Below are 20,332 nucleotides of genomic sequence, written 5' to 3'. Positions count from 1 at the left end.
ATTCTTGACTGTCCTGGAATATACAGTGTCTCTTTGACAGCTGTACAGCTGAAAATCATTGTTATTGCTGCTGCTTTTTTTTTTTTTTTAATTTGCAAATGCAATTTTAAAACTCTTGAAAAATGGCACAGCAAATTTCAATACCTGAAGAAACAATAGGATGTAGAATGGCAAATACCTTGCAATAAATCAGACTGCAGAGACACAGGAGAATAAAAGAGTCTCATTGGCATTAATTTGTCTTTCTTTTTTCTTTCTTTCTTTTTTTTTTTCTTTCCCTTTTTCTAAAAAGTCCTCAATTGCAATATAAACTGAATAAGAAAGTAAAAGGTTGGTTCAGAAGCCAAGTTATCAATATAATACAGAAAGCAATAGTAAAATCTAATAGATGAAGTGTATATGATATTCACATCGGATTAGTGACCAGTGTAGTATATTAACAAAATATTGTGCATTGTACTCAGTAACATATATACATGTACTCAGTAAGATATTTTTCTTATTATAATACAAAAGACATTAATGTAATACAAATGTTCATTCTAGCCAGCCTTATCAGGGATTTCCATGTTGTATTTCTAGCCTGGTCTTCTGCTTATTGTGCTGGTTTACATAATGGTATAAGTTTAAAATGGAGCACGCTTTTGAAATGAGAAGGGCTAAGGTAATGAAGGAGAAATAAGGGAATGAAAACAAAACATAGAGGAAAAGAAAATGGGAGAAAATGAGAGAATGGGAGGAGAAAGTGAGACAGGCTGTGTCAATGTAGGAAAGTAAATAGGAACACCTTTTAAAACTAAGAAACAAAGAAGGAAAATTAATGCCAAGAGGTAAGCTTGTCGGGTCTTATGTCCAAATGTTAAGATCTAATTTTTACTTCTGGCTGAGCTGATTTCTGCTCAGGTATTTATATGTTAAATCTGCATGAAAATGTCCTTTCATCATAGTTTCAACAACTTGCTTCTTGGAAATGTACTTACAGAATGAAATTAAAAGTGGTGTATCATTAAATATCAGAATTCAGATTCAAGTGCTGAAAAGTCAGATTTTGTTAACATGAAGTTTAAGACTTAATGGAAAATGCTCAATATCTTGCTTATGCTATGGCCTGTTTGGGTAAGAAAGCATTTATACACTGATATTACTCTTTTATTAACGCAGCCTATTTCAGTGATCATTTGGGATAACTGTATTCTCAAAGTAGTACTTTCAACAGTTTTGCTAACCAGATACTTAAAGGAGATGTCACTACCTCTGAAGATATCATTAGATTGTTCTTAGTATACATGTCTAAAAGAGAGAATTTAATCTTTGATTATTTTTTATCTATGTTTGGATGGAATGAAAAATGCTTCTGACAAGTTATTCTGCTACATTAAGTCCTTATTCTCCTGATAATGATGATCATGGAGGCACTCTTAATTCTCCTGAGGTCTTTAAGTCACAGCATTATTCATAAAATCATAGTATATATTGCTGCATATAAAAATGGCCAAATGAGTAAAAAAGAAGCCACCAGCAGTATACTAAACTGTCAATATATGCAACCCCAAAAGCCTTCTTATACACATGCATGTCCAAATCTAGACAGCATATTTGGAGGCTTAAACATGTATACTCTTTCAAAATTTCTGCTATATGCAAGACAGTGATTGATTGGATCATAAATGTGCTTGTGATATGAAAGAAAATAATGCTAGCTAATAAGAAAACAAAAAGATTGCTGTTGAAGTGTTAAAACTCAGCTGTTTGCTTCTTTTCACAACTGCTCCCCCCTACCTTACTTGCAACCTCTCTTCCTTTTATAAATGCCCAGCACAGATCATCACTGGTGTCTAGTATCCAAGACCTATGGAATAAACATCTCATCAAAAGCTCAGTGAGGTTTTCCGACTGTTTCACAGAAAAAAAAAAGCTTACATAAATGCTTGAAAAGCAGCTTTACCAGTAAATAGAAGTGGCATTTCGCTGCCTGTGACAACTACAGAAAATGCTAGACAAAACCTTTTTTGAAATTATTTATGTTAAATTGGTCAGGGTTTGGAGTCAGCAATTTTTCTGTTAATTCAGAGAAGTCACTGCTTCACTCCTCTCCAAAAGTAAAAAGTATTCAGTTTAGTATAACAAAGTATGCTTATTGTCTTGTTAGGCTATTTCAGCCCAATACCAACCCATTTGCTCTTTAATCAGCCTTTATGGATGCTTATCTGTTTCATTCCAGTGATGTGAATTGAGGGTTACCTTCTCTAATCTGTTAAATATGTAACTATTGTCTCAGCTAGAGAGTTATTCCTAATATCTCATGCCCATTGCTCCTATTTAAGTCAATTAATTCTTGCCCTGTTTCTAGGGGGCATAGAAATAATCTTATTTGTTTCTTTTTTAAACCATCTGTTTACATAGTCTAAAACTTACCATGTCTACCTTCAGCAGTCTCTGCTTTGTATTAAGGAAGTAAAATAATTTCAGGCTCACTTCAATAATCCTGCTTCACAGCCTCTTTCATTTTTTTTTCTCTCCTATAGACCTTCTCCCTGAAGCTCGGTGCAGGATTGCAGACTTTGTCTATGGCAAGAGAACATAATAGAAGCAGCACATAACATGTCTTATGTCTGATACCACTGGTTTACCCCGTTAAGTTTGATTGCTTTCTTTGGGCAGGACATGTGCCGAAGGAGTAGTTTTGTGTGGAGAATCCAAGTTAGATCTGAATATGCTACTTTGAGCACTGGAGCTGTAAAAAGACATTAATTGCATTTGCACAGTTCTCTGCATGCATTAACTAACTCTGCACTAAAACAACAAAACTGCTGCTGTTTTGTTCACAGCTCGCATGAATATCTCCACATGACAGACAGTGCTTGAAATGGGATGGAAACATTTGTTTGTAAAGCCCCTTGCACACCTGGGGAGAGATAGGTAAGTCAAAAAAATATCCTGAAAAGTAGATATTTATTTTTGTAGCTTGAAGAATAAACAAAACTTTATGTATTAAGAACAACAGTCACTTATTATTCATGATACACACTGGCTGTCCTCCCCTACCACTTTCTCAATGAATATATTGCCTGTATTGCCAGAGGGTGTATTAGAAGTCTGAAAAATCCCTATTTGCCTAATGAGTTTCACAGTAGTCCTAACATTGGGCAGGCAACTGGTTTCAGTTGTTATATTTGTCAATTATCCTGGATAAAGCTCTCAAAATAAACTTAAATGCTATTTTAGGGTCAACAACAAATGCTATTTTAGGGTCAATAACAAATAGATACCTGACTCTTTTAAGAGCATTTGACAATTTAACTCAGATTATAATTTATCCAGAGGCCAGTTACATCAAGGTCTTATTTTTCATTTTTTTGCAAATGAGGTACTTTCAGTGAAAAAAAAAAAAAAAATCTCCAAACTTTATTCTGTTACTTATCGACCTAGTTTTAGAAATAACATTTTCTCCCGAATAATGAAGTCAGAAGTAGCATACAGACTTGCTGATACTCCTTCACAAAAGTGCGCTTGTCTATTGAATATTTCTTGTGCTTCTACTTTCAAATACTGAGCTTCTGCAGAATATGTTACTTTAATTTTGGCTGCTTACCAATTACTTATTTAACGAAGGTGTCAATGCTCTGGGCTTCCCTTTTCTGCAGGAAAGCATCTTTGAGGGGAGATAGAACTTGGTGTTTTCTAATGAGGGAAATGTTCTTCATTTTGTGTATTTCCACTTCTTCATTTCATCCTGTGATATGCACAAAAGTGGTCATAAAAACTGAACCAGGATCTCCCTGATATGTCTGTGATTTTCAATTTAGGAATTAAAAAAAAAAGAAAAAGAAAAAAGAGAGGGAAATTGCTATTTTAAAGGTGACTGTTGTATGTGCGTCCTTTATAGTAATGGCATTTTTTTCCTGTGGTGTTTGACAAAGAATCTGCCAATGCTTAGTGAGGGCTGCAAAAATCATTTCCTGCTGCCAGAAGCAGCCTGTGCTTCTGGTGAGGTGAGAGCACAGTTCAGAGTCATCTGTTACATGAATGAGAAGATGCACACATTTCAGGAAGAAAGCAGATGAAGAGGGTTTTCTTTCCACTTCAGTAACTCACAGCAGGTATTATAGACTTATTTCCCCTTGTCATGTTGCTTTCATTTTGCTGGATTGTATCAAGGCATTGGGATGTACTATTTAACTTTAGGAGTAGGAAAAAGACCAGCAGTGGTTACTTCATTCAGACTAATATTTTCCATTGCAGTATTTACTTCCCAGTTGGAGGAAACTGTAGAGATACTACATCACTGGATAGCAAGTAATTTAAATGTAACCTCTCAGGTCTGTAAAATCTTTTGCTAGATCTCAAGAAAATCTACAAGGCTCATATGAATCCTTCTGATTGAACATATAAAACTTTTGCCAGGGGTCTTACTCTTGTCCACTACCCTTTTGTCTTCCATTCATTCAATTTCCTCTCTGTTCCTTGTCCCTATGTATAAGATCAAGAGCTCCTGACCACATCTGCAAAATCCCCTCATTGCTTACCTTCAGTTGTCTCCTTAAAATTAAAACTGGTCAAAAGATGGGATTTTCCCCTTCTGCTTTCCTTCCAAATCTCCCTCCTTCTGGTCCAGGTCTTGCTGACCCTTCCTCTGACTCCCATCATACCCCAATATCACTTTTTCTCTTGCATCCTCTAGGGAGAGGATTAGAAGGAGCTGAGGAAGGGCGGTACAAAATGGTCTAGAAATTAGGAAAGGAGATAAAACTGGAAAGAAACTTGAGAACAGAGGAGAAAGATACACAGAAAATTTAGAGTAAGTATTCGCTGAATCAGTTAGACAAAATTTTCCCATGTAGTGGACTATTGACAAACTCATCAACTCTTCATTGGTTTTTTATTCACTATTTTTGTGCTATGAAGACAAAGATTTTCCTGCTCATTGGCTGGATGCCTTATGGTTTTTTTAAGCAAGTATATAAAAAAGAGTAAGTTTCAAGCATCATCCTATGCATTAGAAGGTTTTGAGTTGCCTCCTGCTTTAGCAGCTAGATCAACAGGAAAATCTAGCCAAAGCTGCTTCTATTCCAGCAAGAGCATGTAGGACTGTTCTCTCACTGGATAGCCAGCTGGCTTGCTTCAGCAATGTTTGTGTCATTACATCCTCTTAGCCTCCAAAACAGGGTGGTGACATTCACCTTATCTGTTGGAACTGATCCCCAAACTCAGCTAACTGCCAGACCACATCTGTGAATTTGTTAGGCTTTGGCTAGTTCGTGCAAGCCATGACTGTCCCAGGGACTGTTCTAGCAGTTTAACAGTCTGTATGATTAAATTCCAGGAAAGCTTCCTGCCACTGATCAATTTAGAAGTGTAGATTTAGTTAAATACTATTTTTTCTCTAGAACAATGAAGGAATTCTTTGCTGTTAAAGGCCTGGAATTTAAAATGCTACAGACACCACATCGTGCCATAATTTTATGTTAGCATTTTAAAAAGTGAATAATCTATGATCTTTGAGCTAGAATTTGGCATTTTCCAATTGTTATAAGTAACGATGAAACTTAGATATACCTGGAATACTCATGTGGGCTATATTGGCTCCTTTGCCAGCATTCTTGAAAAGATGGAGGAATAGTTTAAGTTTTGTAGGTACAGTATGAGCTAGCTGTAACTGGAGCATTTATGTTTAGTTACTTAACAGAGCTGAAACAATAATCCTGAGCAGTGAGCTGCTTAGGAACGGTCTGCATGAACAACCATGGGGACTGGGTGTGCTAAGGCTGAGTTAGCCCACTGCCTTGTTGAGGTGTTTTGGGTTGGGTTTAGCTAACACGTCCAAAGTGTTTCCCACATCTCATCTAATTAATGCAGTTCTATTGCAGGTGTCCCTATACAGGGCACTTGCACTCTGTCTGGAGGTTACACCTTGGAGAAAATACTCTAGTCTCTACACCAGTCCCCTAGATTTTTCTGTGCTCCTAAGAGCGACAAGTGTAAATTAAAAAAAACAGTTTGAAGAACTTATTACTGGTTATGTTTGGTAAAATCCACCAAGATTTACAATATGGACAAGAATGAGCTTAGCAAGCCATAGAGGAAAAAAAAAAAACACCCACTACCAGGGAATGTGGTGGATTCTACTCCATCCCCTTATTTTGGATGGGAGTTAAATGTTCCTTACATAGAGCTTATTCTGGGACAGTAGAGCTCCAGCTTCTAAGAAACAGGAAACTATGGAACTTCTGGTGGTGGCATGGATGGGGTTTAAAATATATTTTTCTGTTCCATTTTAGTCAGTCTTACAGTTAATAAAAAATTTCTTATTTCAGGGTGGAGGTCCTCATTTCTTGAGGTGCAGGATCCTAAATTGTTTTACCTTGAATATTTAGCTGAATAGCTATGGCACCTTTCCATATGCATATACAATTTAGTTATGAATCATCTACCTATGGCTGGGTCAGTATTATAGTGGCCTCAGCTCTCATTAGTGTATGACAGCAGATGTGAGATGCTGACACTAGGAAGACAGAGCTATTCTAACCAAAAATATTCTATCTTTCTTTACTGCTTTCCTTGTTCATTGCCAGCTCTATTATTTCTACTCTCTGGTTTTGTGTGCTTAAATTTCACTACTGTGCATTTTTAATTTTTCTTCTATAACATTGTTTTCTATTTGGAAAATGAAAAGTATACTCTGCTTATTTCTTCCACATTGTTTGTATACCTCTGGAGAAATTACAATGCTGTAATTAATTAAAATAATTGCATTCTAAGTACATGAGAAACAAACCATATGATCCTGGTCATTCTTACCATATGTATTGGAACAACTTGCAGTTACATATTAGCAACCAGACTCCTGTAAAAATTCTGCACAGAAATATGTACAGTGGCCTATTAGACAGTATTTCTTATGTTTCTGCATAGTTTTGGGTAAATTTGTGTAAGCCTACACAGATAATTTGATATGAATGACCTGCTTGTTGGCTTGTTTCTTCAGCTCCACACACAATGTGCACAGTATTCTGCAATAAAATCATGTTTAGACAAGTTTTAGCCTCTTTGTTAAGGACTCCTGTCCAGCCATATGCCAGACTATCAAGACTGCAGCAAACTAGTAAGTGAAGATTCAGACTCCAATGTCTATGAATGCCAAACTATTTTAAAATATTAACAGAATCTCATTTATCTGAGGGCTGTGGAAAACAAATGGAGAAGTGACGTATTTCTAGGAATCTCAAAAGATGCTTGGTACAAACTCTTTGAAAGCTGAGTGACGGAGATTTCAGTGGTGTGTCCATACAAAAAGGACAAAAAGTGGAGGGAAAACCTGCATCTCATGGGTCATTTGGGACTGAATCAAGGATTCTACATTTGTACATTTAAACAATTCTTTTTATGTGAATATTATTATGAAGAAAAAGTTCATCTACCTCCATTTTCATCTTTTGATCTCAGTCCTTCCTTTTTTCATTTTTTTTTTTTTCTGTCTTCTGTTTTCTCTTCCTTTTCCATTACCTCTGTTTCTGTCCTTTTATACCTTTCACTCCTTTGTACTCTCCTCATCCTGAAACACCCCAGTAAGCCTCCAGCTGAGGTACTTCCAATGAATATATCAGCACATCATACTCTGTTCCCAGTTGTGCTTTTACCTTCAACAAGGGAACTCATACAAATGAAGAAGAATGTGTGATGCCTCAAAGTCTTGGAAGTTCACTTTTTCCCAGAGAAAACAAAGAGAGTACTTAGTGGCTCTTCTGGGATATCTAGCAGTACTCAGCTGCCATTGGGCTCTGATGTTTCTGGAAGCAAGCTGTGCAACAGAGCAAAACCCGGAGATTGAGCTTTTAACTCATAGACTTGTCCTATGAAGAGTAATTAGTATTGATGGGGTACTTAAATTACCCATGCATCAGTCAATATAGAAACATAAAAGGAGAAACCTTATTCAAATTTGTTGGTGAGAACAAGTGATACTAATAAAAAACGCAGAGGGAGGAAGTCTACTCTTGTAGACTGGATCCTGATTAATGCAAAAAAAAAAACTAGTCGGAAAAGAAAAGTGAAAGGCCACGTGGGTGACCAAAAGCACTAAATACTAAGCTCTTGATTTACAGGAGTAACAAGGATGGAGAGTGATAAAATAAGGTTTTCAGGAAAAAAGTCTTCAATCGACGGTTCAGAATGACCTGCAGGGAAGCAAACATACTAGAAAGTGGTCTGGAAGTATTTTAATGAAATCATTATCTTGTCATGAACTACATCACTGAAGGGTAGCGATAGTGACTTAGCAAAATCATGATGTCTTTCAAAACATGGCCATTTAGTGGGCATCATACAGAAGAAAAAACAACCTCAGTAATTAGGAACAAATGCAAAAGCACAATGCATGTAGTAAAAAAAATCAGAAAGTTTAGAGTCAGGCAGAGGAAAATAACCACGCACATTCTCCAAATATGTACATTGAAAATAAAAAGATCATGTAAAATAATTCAGTAGGGAAAGTTGAACTTGCTACATACAGTAAAGCAACTGTTACTTTGAGCTCTTTAAATGAGAATGTTGTGTCCAAGCTGTAATCTTCTCCTCCCGGCTGATAAGCTTTCAACAGGACACCACTCTTCAGCCAAGATGTGGATCTCTTAAAGAATATCTAGACGAAAGAAATGAAAATTTTAAAATAAACCTGCAAGCTTGGAAAAATGGGTTTGCCTTATCTTGAGAAGTCTGATAGGGGTTAAAGAGATGATCTGAAAACAACTTTCCAATACATAAAATGTAGCTGCAAAAATGAAATTAAATGAAATAAACAGTTCTGTGTGTCCGCAGTAGGTAGAATAAGAAATAATGAATCTGAATGGCACCAACAGTCCTTAGAACGATGTGTCTTTTCTTCAAGGAAGACAGTGGATTATCCACACCAATGGAGGAATCAGGATGAGAGATTCTCATTTTCAGACTCAAGTTTTTTCTTGACAGTTGAAGAAATGAGGAATTAAGAAGCAGACAACTGCAGGTGTTTAGGCAGACCTCCTCTCCGGTGTGAGGCTTGCATATTCACAGAAATTCATTCATTAAAATGTTGAAATAAATTGGAAGCAGATGATTTTTGTACTAACTGCTGTAAAGATGCCAAAAGAAGAATCTTTATTGATATTTAAGTGTTTTGCTTAGTACTCCAGCACTTGGGTGCATAATAATGTCAATATTCACAATGTCTATGTTTTTTCCTTTAGAATTAGACTGTTATGCTGAACAGTTTATGTGTCTCAATGACTGCAGCTGCACGGCTAAAGAAAACACATCGGAAATTGTGGCTCTCAGACCTACTGGCTTGGTCTAATTCATGTTCACACTGAGAAAAATTTTCACAGAAATATCTAGTTTGGCTATGCCCAATCTGTCATGGCAGTGGATACTGCTTCAAATATACACTCCCAAAAGATATCTGTGAACAATGTAGCACACAACACAGACCAAGGCTAATTCTGACAGGTAATTGAACATGATGGCTTTGCATTTTGGGATAAAGAGAAATTTTACTGATGCTTTTTCTTATAGACACAAGAATCAGGAGGTGGTACGACAGACTCAGATTTAATTTTAAAATACAATATGTTTATAACCCTGCCCCTTGTAAAGGAACTTGAGTGAGAGAAAAGAGAACTATTTACAAAGAGAATCATTTAAAAAGAGAGCTGTTTACTAAGTTGAAAGAAAACAGAACATAATTTTAAAGTCAATTTCATGATTTTCATGGCTTGACTCATGATTTTAGAAAGCTTATGGTTGGAAACATTTCAAGATTTATGAAACATTTTCAGCTAAATATTATTATATCTTTAATATATAAATCCAAATCTTTTCCCAGCAGTCAAATACACTTCCTGCTAAATCTAACAGAAGCTGCAATCCGCTTGAGAATTTGGCTCCAGTTTCTGATAGAAAATATGGACCTTCTCATGATTCAGGAGTTTTAAAAAGCCATTACTGAGTAGGATGCCTGACTGAAATTGAACCACCTTATTTTTCTATGATGATTACTCATTTGACACACTTCACATTCATATTTTACTATAAAGCTGCTGAGTCCATCTGGTCCATGATGTCAGGCTCCACCTCTTGTAACAGTCTTCCAGAGCAGGAGAGACTGTGTGCAGTGTTCACACTTGTGAATAACCTGGGCAATAGTGTCCATTGCTAAGTCCACCCCTCGATCATGAGTCCATCTCTATGTTGCATCTCTGCTCTGATGGCCTGAAGTGCCATGGGCCCACCAGGCTCAAAATAATTCACTGTCCCCTTCAGCAGTTTCTGCAGCTTGTTGCTGGGGACTCCATACAGCTGCCTTCCATCTCCGATGCTTCCAAAGCACTGGAGGGGCCCAGTGGACTAGATACTTGCCCATACTGTCCCACACACCCTGCCACTCATGACTCTCCAGCCTTGGGGAAAACCTCTTGGTCCCCCTATATTGTTGTCTAATCCCAGACAAGACCCAAACCTGACTCTGCTTAACTTTTGAGATCAGACAAAATGGTTGTGGGTAAAACACAGTCTGTGTGTGTGCCAACATGCTGATCCCCATCACAATCAGCAGGCAGGTCCCAAGGGTACCCAAAGGCCATTCAAAACCTTCAGAACTCTCACACGATGCTGCTGTACTTGTCACTGGGGCTGGTGTAGCTGCTGTGCTTGCCGGCTCTCCCACCGCCAGCTTCTCTGAGTCCAGCTCTTCCTCCTGTGCCTTGCTGGGAAATGCTGCGTGGTCTCCTGCATCCTCCTGGGGCTCGGCGGGCGGCTTCCGGGGAATGCTCTCGGCCGTCGCGGGGCTGGGCTCCTCCGCGGGGCTCAGCTCCTCCGCGGGGCTCAGCTCGGCCGCGGGGCTGGGCTCCTCCGCGGGGCTCGGCTCCTCCGCCCCCTTCTCCCTCTGCTCGGCAGCCGCCTCCTTCCTCTCCTCGGCCGCCCCGACCTCCTCCACCGGCAGCCGTCCCCTCGCGGCCTCCGGCCCCGCTCCCGCCGCCGCTCGGTGCCCGGGGCCGCTCTCCCGGGCCGGTTCGGCTGCCGCCGGCTCCCGGGGCCGCTCCCCCTCAGCTCCCCGCAGCCTCACGAAGATGGAGAGTAGGGTGAGGGCCAGGACGGTGAAGAGCAGCCGGACGGCCACGTACAAGTCCACGGCCACGTCCGTCCCGCCCTGCTGCTGAAGCCCGCCCGTATTACAAGCCATTGCCATAAAGGACAGTGAGACAAGAACCTTAGCCCAGGCCCCAGACTTGATAAACACTAACACAGCAAATACCGGCTCTACGTAAGTTACAACATTCTGAAGCTGTGAGATCAAGAGAAACAACTCTGAGAGCCAATAAATCGTCATTGTGATGAGTGACTATTAATCTGGTCAGATCTGTCGTTATCTCAACCCTTCGTGCCCCACATTGGGCGCCAGAAAGAACTGTCGTGGTTTAAACCCAGTCAGGTAATTCGTTCGCTCACTTCCCCCCTTTCTTGCCTTCCCCCTGCTCCCGGAGGGACAGAGAGGAGAATCGAAAAGAATGCAACTCCCACGGGTTGAGATAAGAACAGTTACCTCCTCCAACCCTGCCGTCTCCCAGTCCTTCCGGCTAACTCCCAGTTACATCCTCGGCATGACGTGCTGTGGTATGGAATACCTCTTTGGTCAGTTTGGGTCAGGTGTCCTGTCTCTGCTTCCTCCTGGCTTCCCCTCCCCCCTGGCAGAGCATGAGGCTCACAAAGTCCTTGGCCAAACCAAAACATCGTTATCAGCTCTGTTCCCGAGCTGAAAGTCAAAACACTGCACTACACCAGCTACCAAGAAGGAGAAAAATGACTGCTACTGCTGAACCCAGGACAGTACTTTATGATAATGACTTGTAATACAATAGAATCATTGATCATGAAACTGATCTGGCTTATGTTCCCAGTGTGGTCACCACCTTTATACTTTGGGAGGTATATAATAGAAGTGCTTAGCAATTACACATCTTTTTTCTCCTTCTCGGGTGGTCAACCTCTGAAGGAGACATCCTTTTACCCTCCCAGTCCTCCCCCCAGACCACTTACAGCATCATTTGAGAGTTTTGAAGTTTTTAGATGGTCTTTTAATGCTGTTGAGACTTGTTTGCTGATCGTGATGGGGAGCACCATGTTGGCACGCATACAGAGTGTATTTTGCCCATGACTGATTTCAAGAGTTAAGCGGAGTCAGGTTTGGGTCTTGTCTGGGGTCAAACGACAATATAGGAGGACCAAGAGATTTTCCCTGAGGCTGGACAGTCATGAGTGGCAGGGTGTGTGGGATAGCATGGGCAAGTATCTAGGTCAGTGGGCCCCTCCAGTACTTTGGAATTTCACCACCAAACAACTGCAAAATCCAGAAGAATTAGTAAAACACTTAAATGAGGTGTGTGGTCATTCTGGCCATACCAGAGATGGACAAATCATGGCAATGTGCTGGGGCTTGGCCTATGCTTACAGGGCCTTGTTCAACACTATCCAGCACCTTCAAAAGGAAAAGAATATCGGTGGATCTGAGGGCAAAGGAACAGTCAGCGCAGCTACTCCAGCTCCAAGCACAGCAGCTTCACCACCCCCAGCGACAAGTACAGTCACTACTCAAACTTTGGCTGCGATGAACAGAGCAGCTACCCCAGTGGCAAGTACAGCAGCTGCTCAAACTTCAACTGCAACAGACATCGCAGCTACCCCAGCTCCAAGCACAGCAGCTACACCACCCCAGCAACAAGTACAGTTGCTACTCAAACCACAGTGATAATCACTGCAGCCAAACCTGAGGACCAATTTGTACCAATATCAGTTGCCCCTGCACAAGTGAAAAAGCAAAAAAGTGGCAAGAAGGGTGAAGCAAGATGAAGAAACAATGTATTCACCACCTGGTCCAGAATCTGATCAGGAGTCATCATCACATGACGAAGAAGAAGAAGAAAAAGAAGAAGTAACTTCTCGACCTCGGACCTCAACCGAGCTACGGAATATGCGAAAAGATTTTACCCATCAACCAGGGGAGCACATCATCACCTGGCTGCTCCAAAGCTGGGACAATGGGGCCGATGGTCACGAACTAGAAGGTACAGAAGCCGAGCAGCTGGGATCACTTGCTAGAGAAGGAGGAACTGACAAAGCAATTGCAAGAGAGAAAAAGTCCCTCAGTCTTTGGAGGTGGCTTTTGGCATCTGTGAAAGAAAGGTTTCCGTACAAGGACGATGTTACGAGTCGTTCAGCCAAGTGGACTACTGTAGACAAAGGCATCCAGTCTCTGAGGGAATCGGCCATTGTAGAGATGCTCTATCACATCAAGCCGAATAACGGGGATACACCTATAGATCCAGATGAAGTTGAATGTACACGACCCATGTGGTGAAAACTTACGCGGAATGCACCGTCATCATATGCCCATTCATTGGCAACAATAACCTGGAATGACACAGTACCACTAACAGTAGATGAAATGGTTCATAAACTCCGAGAGTTCGAAGACAATCTCAGCCCTTCCATCATCTCAGCTGTGGGAAAAGCTGTCCCAGGATCTCAGACAATTGAGGGACTGATTTATCCAGCTCCTCACGTGTACCAACACACGTCTCAGTTATTAACAAAAGACGTCCTATTGTTCGAGAGAGGAGATACAGCAGGTATACGCCACGGAGTACCCTATGGTTTTACCTGTGGGATCACAGAGAAGACATGATAAAATGGGATGGAAAACCTACTTCAGCTTTGGAGGAACGGGCGAGTGAATTGAAGAGGGGAGCAAGGGCCAAGACTGATCATCCCATGAGAGCTATGGCTTCAGTCTCTGGTGAGCAGTTTCCCAGATGGAGTGGAAGAGCTGATTTTACTCCAGCTCCTGTGATAATGAAGAATAATCCCTTCCACCACAACTTAAGTGTCCAACGCTATGATGACTATTAGAGGGGCCCTGCCTCCAGCCAGGTAGGGGACAATCGGATTTACTGGACTGTGTGGATCACATGGCCTGGCACATCAGTCCCGCAGAAGTATAAGGCTCTAGTAGATATCGGTGCACAGTGTACCCTGAGGCCATCAAGCTGCCAAGGGGCAGAACCCGTTTATATTTCTGGAGTGACAGGAGGATCCCAAGAGTTGACTGTGCTGGAGGCTGAAATCAGCCTGACTGGGAGGGAATGGCAAAAGCACCCTATTGTGACTGGTCCAGAGGCTCCATGCATCCTCGTCATAGACTACCTCAAGAGAGGGTACTTCAAAGACCCAAAAGGGAAGCGGTGGGCTTTTGATATTGATGCTTTGGAGACTGAGAAAATTGAGCAGCTGTCCACCTTGCCTGGTCTCTCAGAGGATCCTTCTGTTGTGGGGTTGCTGAAAGTCGAAGAACAACAAGCGCCAGTTGCGACCACAACAGTGCACCGGTGGCAATATCACACCAATCGAGACTCCCTGATTCCCATCCATCAGCTGATCCGTAGACTGGAGAGCCAAGAAGTGATCAGCAGGACCCACTCAACCTTTAATAGCCCCATATGGCCAGTGCGAAAGTCTAATGGAGAGTGGAGACTAACCGTACACTATCATGGCCTGAATGAAGTCACACCACCATTGAGTGCTGCCGTATCGAACATGCTAGAACTTCAGTATGAACTAGAGTCAAAGGCAGCCAAGTGGTATGCCACGATTGATATTGCCAATGCATTTTTCTTCATTCCTTTGGCAGCAGAGTGCAGGCCACAGTTTGCTTTTACTTGGAGAGGTGTCCATTTCACTTGGAACCGACTGCCCCAGGGGTGGAAACACAGCCCTACCATTTGCCATGGACTGATCCAGGCTGCACTGGAACAGGGGCAAGCTCCAGAACACCTGCAATACATTGATGACATTATTGTGTGGGGCGATACAGCGGAAGAAGTCTTTGAGAAAGGGAGGAAAATAATCCAAATCCTGCTGAAAGCCAGTTTTGCCATAAAATGGAGTCAGGTCAAGGGACCTGCACAGGAGATTCAATTTTGGGGAATAAAATGGCAAGATGGACGTAGACAGATCGCCACAGATGTGATCAACAAGATAACAGCAATGTCTCCAGCAACTAATAAGAAAGAAACGCAAGTTTTCTTGGGTGCAGTGGGGTTCTGGAGAATGCACATCCCAAATTACAGTTTGATTGTAAGCCCTCTCTATCATGTGACCCGGAAGAAGAATGATTTCAAATGGGGCCCTGAGCAACAATAAGCCTTTGAGCAAATTAAACGTGAGATAGTTCATGCAGTAGCCCTTGGACCAGTCCGGACCGGGCCAGATGTAAAAAGTGTACTGTGCACTGCAGCTGGGGAGATCGGTCCTACCTGGAGCCTCTGGCAGAAAGCTCCAGGGGAGACTCCAGGTCGACCCCTCAGCTTTTGGAGTCAGGAATACAAAGGATCTGAAGCCAGCTACACCCCAGCTGAGAAAGAGATACTGGCAGCCTATGAAGGGGTTCGAGCTGCTTCGGAAGTGATTGGCACTGAAGCACAGCTCCTCCTGGCACCCCGGTTGCCCATGCTGGGCTGGATGTTCAAAGGCAGGGTCTCCTCTACACATCATGCAACTGATGCTACATGGAGTAAATGGGCTGCACTAATTACACAACGAACTCGAATAGGAAATCTCAGTCATCCAAGCATTCTAGAAGTCATCATGGACTGGCCAGAGGGCAAAGATTTTGGAATGTCACCAGAGGAGCAGGTGATGCATGCTGAAGAGGCCCCACCATATAATAAACTGTCAGACAGTGAAAAGCAGTATGCCTTGTTTACTGATGGGTCCTGCCATATTGTGGGAAAGCATCGGAGATGGAAGGCAGCTGTATGGAGTCCTGGACGACAAGTTGCAGAAACTGCTGAAGGAGAGGGTGAATCAAGTCAGTTTGCTGAGGTGAAAGCCATCCAGCTGGCCCTGGACATTGCTGAACGAGAAAAGTGGCCAGTACTTTACCTCTATACTGACTCATGGATGGTGGCAAATGCCCTGTGGGGGTGGTTGCAGCAATGGAAGCAGAACAACTGGCAACCTAGAGGTAAAACCATCTGGGCTGCTGCACTGTGGAAAGATATTGCTGCCAGGGTGCAGAACCTGGTGGTGAAGGTACGTCATGTAGATGCCCATGTACCCAAGAGTCGGGCCACTGAGGAACACCAGAAGAACCAACAAGTGGATAAAGCGGCTAAGATTGAAGTGGCTCAGATGGACTTAGATTGTCAACATAAAGATGAATTATTTTTGGCCCGGTGGGCCCATGACACTTCAGGCCATCAGGACAGAGATGCAACATACAGATGGGCTCGTGATCGAGGGGTGGACTTAACAATGGACACTATTGCCCAGGTTATTCATGAGTGTGAAACATGTGCTGCAATTAAGCAAGCCAAACGGTTAAAGCCTCTTTGGTATGGAGGACGATGGTTGAAGTACAAATATGGGGAGGCCTGGCAGATTGACTGTATCACACTGCCGACAACCCGCCAAGGCAAGTGCCATGTGCTTACCATGGTGGAAGCAACCACCGATGGCTGGAAACATACACTGTGCCCCATGCCACTGCCTGGAACGCTATCCTGGGCCTTGAGAAACATTTTGTGGTGACACAGCGCCCCAGAGAGAATTGAGTCAGACAATGGGACTCATTTCGGGAATAACCTTATAGATATTTGGGCCAAAGAGCATGGCATTGAGTGGGTATATCACATGCCCTACCCTGCACCAGCCTCTGGGAAAATCGAACGGTACAATGGGCTGTTAAAAACTGCACTGAGAGCAATGGGTGGGGGAACTTTCAAGCGCTGGGATACACACTTACCAAAGGCCACCTGGTTGGTCAACACCAGAGGATCTGCCAACAGGGCTGGCCCAGCCCAGTCAGAACTTTTACATGTTGTAGAGGGGAACAAAGTTCCCATGGTGCATATGAAGAATTTGCTGGGGAAGACAGTCTGGGTGATTATATGAATTAATAGTTTCAATAATAGTTTCAATAATAGTTTCAATAATCACAAGATTCCAACATCATCTATGCTGATGAATGGATCAAGACTCTTCAAGTAATATTGAAATGCTAAAATAAATACAACTTCAGGCAAAAATGGAGGTCAAGCAGGAAACCACCTGGCACAACTGGACAGGTGTGCAAAGTCAGATTCTGAACTGAAATTCACATTTTTCTTGTTATAATATATTGCTCTAGAGATTCGATTCATCTGGTGCCTCAGAAGTTTAACAGTGTCGTTTCTGTAACGAAAATCACAGGTCACATATGAAAAGCAGAGTTGGCTCTTTTAGCACATACTTGCAAGCATCTCTAAAGTTAATACAATCTCCACTAGCTATTTTTTCACTACTAGACTGTCTCCCTGCCTTCTGCTTTTTAAAGAAACAGTGTATAATCAGCTAGCTTTTTAAGGGGCTTAACAAGGTGAAAAATATTGCAATCACTCTCCTGTTTTATAATGCCTTTGCCATCCTGTAAAATAACAACATGGTGCCTGTCCACACCTCCTGCACTGACTCAATCTATTAGAGTTAAGTTGAGGCAAATTCTGCTAATAAAATGCTGTTCTGAATTCATTTTTCTGCCCCCAATCTTCTTTTAAGCAGAGGAGTTTGTGTTTCCACAGTGGGTCCTTCCTGCCTGTGTTTTCTCTTTAGCTGGGTAAGATACATTATCACCTTCTCTAATTGGATTATGAGCTGCCTTGTTGATGCTAATTTATTTAATTTATTCATCCTAATGATTTTTCACATGCTTCCTCTTCTGCACTGACATGATAAAATGATAAAACAGCATAGTAACCCCTATTTAAACACATGACCAGAACCCCGTGCCCCTTTTGTCTTCAGATGCCTGGTACAATTTTGGGTGTTGTGCAGTCCTGACACAAGGTAATGCTTTGAAACAAATTCAGGCTAGTCTGACAGCCACCATCTTATCTGACAAAAGCAAAGCTGAAGACTACCAAGCATTGTTTATACTAATAAATTAAACATGCCTGGGACTGTTCTTGAGTGCAGAGGCCAAATGGGTGGACGCACTGTAAAACTCTCTCCAAAACAGGAGGGTTTGCATCTGGACTGCATATCAGAAGTGGTTCCTCCTGTTTCTGACAGACTCAGTTGGAGAGGTTGTTTGTTGGCCTGAGCCAAAAGCACCCCAGTCGACCAACCTGGCAATTTCATCATTTGGTCAGTTGGGTTTTGGTATCCCTGGGGAGTCCCTGGTACTTTCAGAGTATCAGGCCAGACAAAACCTTGGAGTACTGCTCTTAGAGAGCTACTTTAAATATAACCTTCTTTCTTGTAAGTCAGAGCAAATTTTCATGTGATTCAGTGCAGCAGTTCTTGCTCAAAATCCACAAATATTAACAATATTTGCCAACCAGGCTTCTGTAACCACGTTTTAATTAGCTTGCATCTTCCTTCCTTGGGCATCATTGAATGATTCCGTCAGCAGTGCTGAACCATTAAGCTGACTTCAAAAAAAAGAAAGGCTTTTGTTTATGCTGAAACATGAACATTGCTTTCCTGAGTATATTGTGCCTGAATGTTTTTTTGTTTGTTTGCATTAAAATGTTGAGATAGTATATTATTAGATCAGTAGATGAGAAAGGAGACCTGATAAGAACACATTATTGTGACGTGTATTAAGAGAACAGTAATAGTGACACAGATTTAATGACAGTGTGATAAATAAGATAGAAAGGTGAGTACATACCTGGTGTTTATGCATAATAAAGTAAGAATGCATTGTCTGCTGTACTTTTTCTGTACCAGTAAATTGTCTTTGGGTAAAAATACCATGCTTAGCTATTCTAGAGAAATACTGATGAAAAACTAATGCTAGTGGAAGAATGCTTGCGTACAAACAACATCAGTTAGGTTTTTCCAAGTATTTTCTGATCTTTTTGCTTATTATTATCAAAAGTAACTGAGGAGCAAATGATCGGGAAACGGAGATAAAAATGAAACCAGATTTGTTTTTCTCAATGCCCATTGGCCCATGAGTGAGACTGAAGTGTTTCAGGGCTGGAACAGATTGGGAAATACACTAATTCTTCTGCCATAGTTCAGAACTACTCACTAAAGAGGGAAAATGTGGGGAGGGATGAAGAATTTCTCCTTCCTGGGCTGCATCAATTTCTTGCTTAAAGATGAAGGCTGGAATAGTGAATCTGGGTCCGTCTTTGATACAAAATTGGGTAAAACCGCCCCAGTGCTCAGTGTTGGTAGATGTTAATGCAACACACATTAACAGGAGATTAGGATTTGTGGGCAGCGTTCTTAATATCCACCGAGAAGGACAAACAGCTGTTTCTGGAAAGGGTTGTTGTGGAGTAACCTGTTTTGTGATCAGCACCTATTAAAAAGATTGGAAAAGCTTCACTTGGATGTGAACCTTGCTGTTGCCTTCTATGCACCTCAAAACTGGGCTGCAGGAAGGAGCTCCCTGGGAATAGAATACAGAAGAACAGGAAAATTTCAGTGGAAGCAGAATATATCAGATGGTATCAATCCACATTTCTCACATTATATGTCACCTCATTTTCTTGCACACTCTGGTTGTAGTGTGGAATGTAAGTTATGGAAACTCGTCCACGAATAAATCTAAAAAATAACATAGGGCTTGTCACCAGGAAGTGGGTTACAGACCTTATGTTTGTAAGTGGGTAACAGTCCAGACAGTGTCCCAGTAAGGCTGCTGGCTACAAGGCTGCTGTCAGATAAAACTTACCAAAAGAGATTCATCGGTACAGTGACTTCAGACTTACTGAACCTGGGAGGACCTTTCTGGCCCATGCTGCTAGGCTTTGATTTTGATGTATGCATGCTTTCATAGGATATTCATAGGTGTTTTTTGCTTCTCTTTCATTGTCTTATCACCACAACTTTGATTTGTGTAACTTCTCAAGCACATTTATATTGAAAGCAAAACATATCTAGGAGAGGGAAAGTTCTTCTGGGATGCAGCATATTCTTTTGGCCCTGTTGCAGCTGTGAATCTGACAGGCTCTTCCTGTGCTTAGGATGCTGGAGAGCTAGGAGAAAAAAACATCCTGCCTGACCATGATTTGTTTGGAAAACCCTGAGTATCCCCATAGAGTGGGAATAACATTTTCTTATACCCATGGACCACTGTGACAGGTAAGTACATGAAAGTCTTTAAGTTACTCAGATAAAGCATAAGGATACACAAGTCTTTGATTTCTGAATGTCTGCAAGTGGGAGAAGACCAGAGAGGGAAACAAGATGGTCAGTGAAAGGCAGGGGCTCTGCAGGTGCTTATTTTTTGTTGTTGCTGTTGAAATCAGTC

At 41.7% G+C, this 20,332-nt stretch overlaps 1 long non-coding RNA gene across 2 annotated transcripts in view; it reads right to left on the bottom strand.

Moving 5' to 3' along the window:
- The window catches only part of LOC133273467 (uncharacterized), a 66,766-nt gene that overhangs the window by 45,349 nt on the left and 1,085 nt on the right, over positions 1–20,332 (bottom strand). Inside the window, exon 3 of one of the 2 annotated variants that reach the window (XR_009744825.1) lies at positions 19,252–19,468. The exons of the other annotated variant lie outside the window; for it this stretch is intronic. This is a non-coding gene — a long non-coding RNA (uncharacterized LOC133273467). Of the gene's footprint in view, positions 1–19,251; positions 19,469–20,332 lie in introns of those variants that run through there. 2 annotated transcript variants of the gene reach the window in all.

The sequence above is a fragment of the Pezoporus flaviventris genome, unplaced genomic scaffold, assembly GCF_033815535.1.
Source record: "Pezoporus flaviventris isolate CSIRO_AGI_PZ_B2104156 unplaced genomic scaffold, CSIRO_AGI_Pfla_v1 ptg000031l, whole genome shotgun sequence".
Lineage (NCBI taxonomy): Eukaryota > Metazoa > Chordata > Aves > Psittaciformes > Psittacidae > Pezoporus > Pezoporus flaviventris.
Note: the sequence above shows the minus strand (reverse complement) of the source record. Positions and strands in the feature narration are given on the sequence as shown.